Consider the following 8,273-nt stretch of genomic DNA (forward strand, 5'->3'; position numbering starts at 1 on the left):
AATGTTCATCGGGAAGCCGCACGTTAGACGAGGCAGGCTACCGCGGGTCTCTCGACCATCGAAGCCGTCTAACTGTACCCTCGGTAAAAAAAAAAATTTACAAGGCTGAAATGTTCATCGGGAAGCCGCACGTTAGACGCAGGCAGGCTACCGCGGGTCTCTCGACCATCGAAGCCGTCTAACTGTACCCTCGGTAAAAAAAAAAAAATTTACAAGGCTGAAATGTTCATCGGGAAGCCGTACGTTAGACGCAGGCAAGCTACTGCGGGTCTCTCGACCATCGAGGCCTTCAAACTATACCCTCGGTAAAACAAATTTACAAGGGTGAAATTTTCATCGGGAAGCCGCACGATAGACGCAGGCAGGCTACCGCGGGTCTCTCGACCATCGAGGCCTTCAAACTATACCCTCGGTAAAAAAAAATTCACAAGGGTGAAATTTTCATCGGGAAGCCGCACGATAGACGCAGGCAGGCTACCGCGGGTCTCTCGACCATCGAGGCCGTCAAACTATACCCTCGGTAAAAAAATGTTACAAGGGTGAAATTGTCATCGGGAAGCCCCGCACGTAAGACGCAGGCAAGCTACTGCGGGTCTCTCGACCATCCAGTCTAGGCAAACTATACCCTCGATAAAAAAAATTCACGTGGGTTACATTTTCATCGGGAAGCCGCACGTTAGACGCAGTCGAGCTACCGCGGGTCTCTCGACCATCCAGGCCGGCAAACAATACCCTCGGTAAATATTTTTTACGTGGGTGAAATTTTCATCGGGATGTCGCACGTTAGATGCGGACAGGTTACCGCGGGTCTCTCGACCATCGGCGGCCGGTCAAAGCCATAGCCTAGTCAAAAAGTGTTACAGGTTGACAATTTTTCATCGGGAAGCCGCACGTAAGAATAGTATAGCAGGTCTCTCGATGAAACGATCACATTTCATGTAACGTAACGTAACGAAGGCAGGCATCGTACACCCTAACCCTAAGCCGCCTCTTGACGATGCACGTCCCTAACCCTAATCCTAACCCTGACCCACAGGGTTGCCTTGGACGTACCGCGGCCGTGACCCGGTGTAGCATTTGACGGGACGACCTCGTGGTACGTACCGCGGTTATGACCTGCGGTAGCCCACGATGGACCGGTCACTTGCAAATTGAAACCGCTATATTTGATAAATATGTTGCAGAATGGCAAACGAAAATTTTGCCACAGAGAAATGGTAACAAGCTTCGTACTTATAAGCTATAACAATCACAATAATGTACAAAGTTATATTTAAAACAAAATATGTTTATCAAATTAAAAAGTGCTTATGCAAAATTTAGATGTGGCGTTGTGCCACTTAAAATAGAAACAGGACGATATGAGAATAAACCAGTAAAAATGAAAGAGCTTGTTTTATATGTAAAAATGAAATTGAAGACTAGAAACATGTAATTACTGTATGTCCTTTATATGCAGACCTTCGAAATATATTGTATAATGAAGCAGTATAACATAACGCTCATTTTTATAACTTGTCTACTGACGAAATGTTTATACTATTATTCAGTAAAATCTTCGCTAGCTGAGGGTTACGATCCACTCCCGTTCTCTTGAACCTTGGCAGATTAAGCCAACATTTATGAAAACAATTTCCTGTTTACAAAACTTTGAATTTTGAAGAAAAAAAACACAGTGATTTTCTTATCCCAGGAATAGATTACATAAGCCGTATTTGGCACAAATTTTTGTGGAGCCTCAATGCTCTTTAACTTTGTACTTGTTTGGCTTTTTAAATATTTTTATATAAGTGTCACTGATGATACTTATGTAGACGAAACGCGCGTCTGGCGTACTGAATTATAATCCTGGTACCTTATGATAACTAATTAAGCAAATGATATTTTACTGTTAGTTTTAATATACAATATGCTTTTTATAGGTTATCGAATATTTCATGTTATACGCAATGTTTTATACATGTATATTGGAATGTATAATGTTATACAAGTGGTGAGACATTAATAAAATACTGAATCTACAATTTCTGCAATGTTTTCAGTAAAAAGAGAATGTTGACACACATCAAATGCTATGATAGTTCAAAGACGATTCATAAAGATAAAATAAAAATTAAGTGAGCTTTCCGAGAAGGATAAAAAGTACTTTCAAGCTCAACATGATAAGTTAAGGCTGTCGATTCTTCTACGATTGCTACCTTAGCAGATAAGATTAAACTGTATCACTAGGATTGTGCCAAAAGTAACTTATGACAGACTGAGTGCTTCGTATTTATAAACCATGTTTCACTTGCCATTTGCACAAAAAATTTACTTGAACGTTTACAACACAAAGACAAAATTTAAGTACAGATATGAAAAATGCTTTACAAGACGTCAGAGTAGAGAGGAGAAAAACAACAACGCCAGTGGATGAATACTGTTTTTTTTAAGGCTTCGCAATCGTATAAGAAACCGACGAATTTATTTTACCATATTGCTTGTTACATCCTCAAGATGATTTGATTTATTTTCACCGAAGACTTCATATGAAAGTTATCCCCCTTTTGTATATGATATAAGTGAAATGTATTTCTAACTGGTAAACCATAAGTGATAGAGACCTAGGGTCTTATGATTTAAGATCCTTGGTCCCAAAAAAATAAAATTAGGTCAAGGTTAAAGGTCAAGGTCAAATTCTAAATTTAGATTTTGGCCTATTTTCACTTATTTTCATTAACCTTATAAGATATCGACAAATTATTTTAACTAAATTGTTAGTTGCGACATGTCGACTTTGACAATAAGTTCCAAAATTTCATCATATTTTTTCCCGGTTCCATATGTTGCGTTTCAATTTCCCCTCAATTACTTAAAGAAATTTCTGTTTGTTATTTTGCTCTTTATTCAGAGACATCTGTACTTGAGCTCTACAGCATGTCAAATGTTTAGTGCATAGAACTGCTCAAACGTTATGCACGGTATTGGTGCCACTCAGCGTTACACCACGTTATAAATACAATTTTGACGTTGTTCCACAGAAAGTTTCAAGCGTTGACCTCATAATTCTATACATATGAAAATGCCTCTTAAAGTACAGAGATTTTCGAAGTTTCTTCTTATAATGGTTTATTTTTTCAAACCAGTGCAAATGCAAAATTTCAACGAATTAAAACAAAATTTTAAATACATGAACATTTTTTTAATTTTTGCGAAGAACTGTCTGCAACAATAACACAAAATAACAATTTGATGTCTTGTAAAATGATTTAAATATATGAAAAGAAGAGGTGGTATGATTGCCAATAAGACAACTCTCCACAAGAGACCAAAATGACACATAAATTAACAACTATAGGTGACTGTACGGCCTTCAACAATGAGCAAAACCCATACCACATAGTCTGCTATAAAAGGGCCTGAAATTATCGACAATGTAAAACAATTCAGACAAGAAAACTAACTGCCTAATTTATATTAAAAAAAAGAACAAACAAGGCGGTTTTTATCTTCAAAATGTTTTAAAACTTTAAAACTTAGTCTAATACTATGAGTGAAACAAATGCACGACAAATCTAAGTGTAACCGCTCTACTCGTAGGACGGCCGTGCTTACAATATATCATATTGGCTGTCTTTGATTATAACCTTCGATGTCTTATTTTCTTCTATTTTTTACTATTTGTCTATTACCAGTTACTTCTATTTCTTAAAATTAAGTAATGTTCTCTATGCCAGAAGACGCCTCCTATCTTTGTTAGTAAAATTGTAAATATTTCGATTCTTGTTTCTGTCTCTTTTAAACTTACATTATAATTCGTATTATTTATTTTAAGGTATAATTAAGTCCACAATCTTCACATCAATCCTGATTTTAAGGAAAATGTAAAAAAACAGCATATTTTCAAAGATCTCTAACAATTTTTTTTATAAAATGTGCATCAAGTTTGAAAAAGAAATACGTGATCTTATGCTGCCGTTGCCAGCTTTTAATGATTTACAGTTGGTCAGGGTCTAAATTATTTTTTTGAAAGAAAATGTTTCATTGATTACAATTTTTAAATCAGGATTGTTTTAGCTGGCGAATAATTAAGAAAATTCATGTTATGAAGGAATTTACTCATTTTGTACATAAATCAGGCCGTTACTCTCACGTTTGAATTGTTTAACATTTGTCATTTCGGGGCCTTTTATAGCTGACTATAAGTTATTTTGCTCATTGTTGTTTGCATATAGAAATTATTAATTGGTCTTATACGGCCGAATTTGCTACTTAATTATGAAAATGAAAACGGCGATTATGGATTGTTTCAGAAACATATTTTACGAGCTATGATCTTTTCATCTGATATTTTTGGTCGGCGATCAATACTTTTTTATAATGTTTGTATGGAAAACTCTTACACAGACCAATACCTACCTCACAGATTACCAGCAGGTCGAAATGCAATTTGGAATTATATATTTATTTTTATTTGACTATTTATATATTTGCAATTAACTGCTATATGTGTATGTTCACATGGATCAGTGTTTTCTCAAGCGAACAACTTTAGACCAGGAATGCATTTCAGGCACTTTTTATATACTATACATTATTTTTGGTTCAGCTCTTCAAGTTTCAACATATAAATCTTACACTAAATCTTCTTTGACATTTTTTTTAAAACCGTCCGATTATTTTTGGGTTTTCGGTTTCAATCTTTTTGGTTTCGTTTATACATTGTTTAACAAGTATACTGATTATTTTTAGGTTTCGGTTTCAATCTTTTTAGTTTCTTTTTAACATTGTTTAACAAGTATAATCGAAGAACTGAAGTACTTAACATACTATGAACGCAAGTTCTTGTGAATGGTCACAAGCACTTGTCTTAGGGAAAACATTCACATTTCTATACCTGAAACTGAGGTTTATGTACAGAGACACATTTTTTCTGAGACAAGTTCGTGCGTGGATGATGAATAAATGACAGGGAATTCAACCTCACTACTTTAGTTTTTAATATCTATTCTGTTGTTGTGATACAAATCAGTATATTCTGGTGTGTTGTAATATTTGTTTATAACAATTACATGTATGTATAATTTTCATCCAATTGTATATCATTCCATTCGACGAATCTAATAAAAGTGTAGAACAAGTGCATGGTGGACACTCTTCTATATCAATAAAAGTGTAGTATAAGTGCATGATAGATATCACTTCCATTTTTCCAATAGTTAAGGTTTGAGTAGACATTTATATTTTCCCACAAAACCTTCTTGTGATATTCTCCTGCAGACGTCAACGCAATTTTTCTGTACCTGTGCATAGATTTTAATGCATATAAAAATTTCTAACGACAAAATATTTTCGTATTATTAATTTCTGTTCTTATGAGTATTCATTGAAGAAATGAATTTAAAACAAGCGATAAGAAATGTTACGTTGCACTCGATGATATCCACGTATGATCGGTTACCAGTCAAAAACAAAAGTCAAATCACTATGTCAACAATACATCGGAATGCCCTTACGGTCATCGCGATGTAAAAATCAATATTAAAGCTTTATTTTGTGGCGTTCTTCGAAAATAAAAAAACGTCTACTTTACAGAAAAAAAATAATCTGCACACAGCAGATTGATTGGTTGATTTTTTTTCTCTCGAGAGTTGGGAGTGTCTGTAAATTAATACCTTGGAGCTAGCTGCTACATATTTGTGTGCCATCAATTATATATGACGGACAAATACTCTCTTTCTCTCTTTCGTTCCTTCTCAAATCATAGTAAAAACAAATTTGGCATTGCACAAGGTCATGTTTTTCTCTGGCTGTTTATGACGTCTTTACACTAAATCCATTGTATGTTGGATGTGTACGGATTGATTGCTTAGTCTTAGAGGCATGATTTTTTTATTACTTGTTAATGGCTTTGAACTAGCTGTCAGATAACTGCGAGTACTCTCAGATCTGTTCATTGTGTCTATTTGTGTCGGGATGTATAAGTACCCGGCCACGTCCACTTTTATTTTTTGTCTATCTGACGAGTTAAGCTTTTTTCTACTGATTTTTATAGTTCGTTCTTATGTTGTACTGTTATATCACTGTCCCAGGTTAGGGGGATGGTTGGGATCCCGCTTACTTTTTAAACCCCGCCACATTATTTATGTATGTGCCTGTCCCAAGTCAGGAGCCTGAAATTCAGTGGTTGTCGTTTGTTTATGTGTTACATATTCGTTTTTCGTTCATTTTTTTTTTACATAGATGGGGCCGTTGGTTTTCTCGCTTAAATTGTTTTGCATTGTCTTATCGGGGCCTTTTATGGCTTACTATATGCGGTGTGGGCTTTGCTCATTGTTGAAGGCCGTACGGTGACCTATAATTGATAATGTTTGTGTCATTTTGGTCTTTTGTGGATAGTTGTCTCATTGGCAATCATACCACATCTTCTTTTTTATATTTCAATTTCAATATACTAGTTTCATCACATGCTTATGGACCAGGCAAATCTGTTGAAGGTCCGAGAAGATAAACGTCATTCTGCCACACTACATCTAAATGTAATAACCTTATTTTTCATACACATATTGCTATGTAGATGACTAGGAATTGTTCTACTCACAGTTGATAAAAAAAGTTACCGTTAGCTATACTGAAAGGTTTATGACATACGACTATTTCTCTGATAAAACATTTTGTTAAATGAGTCGATGTGACCAAAAAAAATGATTGCACGTTTTCCTGAAATGTTCACGACGTAAGGAGTACTTTTTCGCATTTTTTGTGAGAATTTTCGTTCATGTGTATAGCTTCGAATCTTTTAATAGCAACGCTAGGAAATACAGATACTATCTGTGGAGGATAATTAGGAAGATCTCACTTTTGATCGCATTTTCGTTTTCAATGTACCTTGCTTATATAAAGTGGGAGTGTGGTCATTAGTAAGTTATCTCTGTATTATAGCTCCGGGGCCTTGTCTTTATGAAGTATTCGAGTTAAATATTTCGACATCTTATATCCTTGAAACAACGCAGATCTATATTTTAATGTATATTTAAAGAGAACTTTACTTTATATAGATCAGACCATTTCATGAAATTATGTTATGCCAAATATGCAAGAAAAGTCGTATACAGTTTAACGTTATTATAACGCGAACGTCAAATTACAGTTACGGGGACATGTCATTGGACATCTTAGATAGTTCGGATTTTCAACCTGCAACTCAAACAAAATTACATAGTATATCATTTTAAAGGAAATTAAATGTTTTTTCCATTCATATCAGTTAACAGGTGTTACAAAATTGAGGTATAGAATTTCGTTTGATAAAAAACCTCTAAATCATGCTTTGTGTTATTTTGTCCATCGGGACATTTTATTGGACACGGGAAAAATGATGATGTTTTTAAAATAAGATCGCAGTTACATAATGACGACTTCAGATAGCTTCTTCGGGACATGTATAATTTTTCTTATATTATCAAAATCAATGTTCGTCCGTTATATCTTATGAAAGTAAAGACAGAAAGTTTTTTTACGCGTTGGGAAGCTAATTGTGACATTTTCTCTCTTTTTTATTTAAACTCTTCTGACGACCTTCCTTCTCTTACAGTTAAAAACGTCTATTACTTCATTTAACGTTAAATGTATACAATACAGTTGTAAATTTTAAAACCATTTTACTTACTAATGAATTTGCACTGGGATTTCAAAGACGCACAAAAAACAAAATTGTAACAGAGGGACACCCTTGAAATGAAGTTATTATAGGCATCGAAATGAGCAAAGTTTTCATTAAAGAACAGACAGAGCACAAATACATCTATGTTATTGATTTCTATGGTCTTTTTCCTTGCGAATGGTATGCATAACATTGATATTTATTGTATAGGAAAAGAGCCTGAATTTGAATAACCCGCCTTCTAACCCATATTTCCAAAGTGACACCAGTATCGTGCGCAACGTCTCACTTATTATTTAAATAAAGGCTAGATTAACCTCAAATGTTTTAAGTGTTACTGATGTAGGCTTTTTGTCGAGCATTCCACTCAAGACGGAAAAGCGAGACATAGCGATCCTTCATTTCGTCAGCGTCCACAAATATTCACTCTGTGGTTTAAGTTTTTAAATTTAAATAACTTTCTTAAGCTATACTGGATGTCTACCAAACTTGGACAGAAGCTTGTTTGTGATAATAAGATAGTATCAGAAGTAAATTATGCAAACGCAATATTCTATTTTTCCGTATTTTACTCATAAATGAACTCAGTTTTTTTTCCTGCTGGGAAACATTGCATTTACTCTGCAGTCAG

The sequence above is a fragment of the Mytilus trossulus genome, unplaced genomic scaffold, assembly GCF_036588685.1.
Source record: "Mytilus trossulus isolate FHL-02 unplaced genomic scaffold, PNRI_Mtr1.1.1.hap1 h1tg000601c__unscaffolded, whole genome shotgun sequence".
Taxonomy (NCBI): domain Eukaryota; kingdom Metazoa; phylum Mollusca; class Bivalvia; order Mytilida; family Mytilidae; genus Mytilus; species Mytilus trossulus.